Here is a 3,596-nt window from a genome sequence, read left to right as displayed (position 1 = left end):
CAATAATATCCTCTGTTTGTTTCTCTGTCGAACATGTTTCCACAATTTGTACTTCTTGGTCCCTGCTACTTGTTTCAATTGGGCTCTTCTTCCTAAACCTCCTAGGAGTGGACATCATGAATATTTCCTTTTCAACCATGACTGTGTTGGTTTGCTTCTTAGATCTAGTTCTGGGATAGAGTGGTGAACTCACAATGCCCCTAGGCTCCTATTCTACTTTGCTTTGTTCTTTAATGACCTGCTCCTCATACTGGTTTTGGTTTAAAAATTCTCTCCAAACTATCGCCTGAGTTTTTACTTGATATTCTACCAAAATTTTTATCAAACCCTGATGATAAGCTTGAGCTTCTTTTGGCTTGTTTTCATTTTTTACTACTTCTACCATCTTAATGAGACTTCAAAAGAAGAAATATGGTAAGTTTATCTTGACTTCCCCTTTAATGTGTTGAAGGAGCCTAATATGATACAAATGTGCCACACTGTATCCCCTATCACAAGTGAAAAATTTTTGGATGATCAAGACTAGTTCTCCCCATGGCTCATTGAACCACTCCCTGGGTATACCTTTAGCTCTGTCAAAGGTTCCCTTTCTATTTTTCTCCAGGAAGAAAGTCCACGCTTTCTCCTTGAAATGTAGACCTTTGTGATAATTTTCCCCTATCATTGGAAGGTCTAATGCTTGGGAAATATATTCCTGAGTCACCAGAATGATTAGGTTTCCTACTCTTGTTTGCTCATGAGTATAATTATTCACAAATTCCCTTGTTATACCCTCACTGTGACCATTAAATCTTTGTAGGAACCCTATGAGCCCTGCCTGATACAATTTTTCTATTGTTTCCTTCCTCCAGTTCTCTATTTGAAATTTTGGCTCTATCCTGGTGGTCATATTTTTTGTAAACCAGTGAATATATCCTTCTACTGTCATTAACTTCATTTTTTTTAATAATGACAAATAACAAACATTTATGCATAAAAATCCTTTCTGGTTTAGTTTGTAGAAGGCTTACCTTTCCCTTGATGAACAGTCAACCAGTCTATTTTAATCCCTGTCTCTCTCTGCAACAAACTGTCATTGTTTATCAACACTCTGCTCTGTTCATGCAAACCAAATATCAATCTTTATACACACCTCTGTAAGAAATAAATTGAACTCTGTTTTGGAAAAGAAATATATAATATATAAAAAGAAATCATATCATAATTCCTCCCTTAGATTTTTGTTTTTCTTAACATATTCTTATGACATCAATTAGAGTGGCTTCTTCATTTACTGATTGTTGACTTGACACCACTGTGTATACATTTTTACTTCACTATTATACAATCAACATGAAATGTGAATTTGCAATTAACTATTTCTTTCAACAAATTTGCTTTGCACACTTCAAATATAAGCCCAATACTCTGTTTTTATTAACCCATTCTTTTATGCAATCAAACTGAAACTCGTTCTCCTGTCACACTGTCTGATCATAAAAACACATGTTTATGTGATTGAAAACACAAGTGTAGTTTTAAGCTTGGCGAACTATGCGTTTTTCAGAAACTAAACATTTCAAAACTACACTAAGATTTCTCATTTCATTATTCAACATGCAATCAAAATTTAATAAGATACTCTGTTTCAAAATTTTGTGGAAGATTTGGATCTATTAGTGGAGTTTTGTTTTGATTTTCTCCATCCTACAGTTAACAAATCATACATTAACCTGAAGCTATGTCACAGTTCATTACTCGTGCAATTAAGCCCACTATCCGTGCAATTAAATTCATTGTGTAAACACTTCGTTTTATTATCAAAATCGGTGATTTCATGGAGGATCGTACCTGATTTTTGTTGAAGTGTCGTGATTCCCTTATTTCTTGGCCCAATTATCCTACGTTTCATATCGTTTCCCACGTTTAAACACCCTTATTTGCTGACTGGTGGCACAAATGAATTTAAAATAAATGACAAACAGTCCATATCTCGGCGAAAAATCCTGATATTTCCTCTAAAATCTCCATCGCATTAAGGGAAATGAATCGGATTTTACACTTACCTTTTCTCTTCACGAGATTTTTTCTAACTGACTCCTCCTCCTTCATCAGTCTTCTCAGCTTACCCTTCTTATCTCTCCAGTTCCTCAACGCTATATCTCTTTCTCCCCTTCCTCAGTTTGTTTTCTCTATCAAACCGTTTTTACCTCACTCAAATGTATGCCAATGGCTTGCAACATCCACCGTCCTCTCTGAGCCTCAAATGGCTATGATTGAAAAGAAAATTCATAGTTTTGATGTCTGTGGCTTCAAAAATGGAAAAGATCTTCACTGTTAAACGCATAGGGCTTGTCTCTATTATTTAAAATGAATTTGACCATTTTGTTGTTTGGTATACCATCCTCTGACCAGAATGTTGTGTACAAATTTCATTGCATAATGCCCTCGTGGCCGTCCCTTTGACTGGAATTCCGTGCACATACCATTAAACTTCATTGCATACCAAATCGAAATTATTTCGATAGGAATGGAACTGCTTGAAATTATTTGTATGGTTCATCATTTCTGCATTTGAATTCATTTTTTTAATTATGATTATAGATTAGGTTCATTCATTATATCTCCGCCCATATACCTTAGCTCATATCTGATGCATTCATGGCCATCCTCCAATCCATTGTGGGTGTTCTGCATACCAACCCACAACGCTGTCGTGGCTCGAATTTGACTGACATATATACCATCGTATTTTCTTCCTGAGCACTGGTTTATATTTGTTATGCATTGTTTTGATTGCCACGTTAATACATGAATCATGATCTTGTCACATTTCACCTTCCACCTTCACCATTTCCTACGGTCGTCCCTTCAAACATTCATCACTTGAGTTTGCATTGTATTACCACTGGGCTTGCCATGATAACCTTACACCATCATATTGCATTGCCAATAGTATTACTTCTTTATGCACCATGATAGGTTCAATACATACATCATTTCAATTTGGTTGATTTGATTATTTCTCATAACATGCCTATTCCATATGTATTGCAATATATCTCTTTAATTTTAAAATGACCTCTTCTGGTCATGTTTAAAATTAACTCCATAATACTATTATTTTATATGGTGGTGCAAGTTTTGACTTTATTAAGTCCTCATTTTGATCCATTTTGCTATGAGGAAAAATACTTAGGGTTATGGAATGTTAGGGTTATGGAATGAATATATATGAATGGAATATAGAATATAAATATAGGATGTACATAGGATTAGGTATAAGATAATGGGTATAAGATGAAGGTAATGTAATGAATATGCATTTAGGTACTAACTTAATTTTAACAAGCTCTAAAAATTTCTAAAAAGAAATTGAATTTGCAAGAGAAAAATTTTGTACTCACAATACTTGTACTTCCCTGACAATATTGGATGATGTCTTCTGATCAAATGTCTTAGATAGATTGAAACATAGAATTTATTTCTTCCTTATGTTCTAGCATCGTTCTTTGATTCTGGTCCTTTGATTGCCAATGTCATTCAGGTCCCTCTGTAATTGATTCATAATAACTCAGGTCCCAACTGTCATGTACATTTTTATGCAATATATACAT

Source organism: Pinus tabuliformis, chromosome 4_2 (assembly GCF_031772625.1).
Source record: "Pinus tabuliformis cultivar Carrire ecotype Pingquan chromosome 4_2, CPIR1, whole genome shotgun sequence".
Taxonomy (NCBI): domain Eukaryota; kingdom Viridiplantae; phylum Streptophyta; class Pinopsida; order Pinales; family Pinaceae; genus Pinus; species Pinus tabuliformis.
This window is presented reverse-complemented; position numbering follows the sequence as displayed.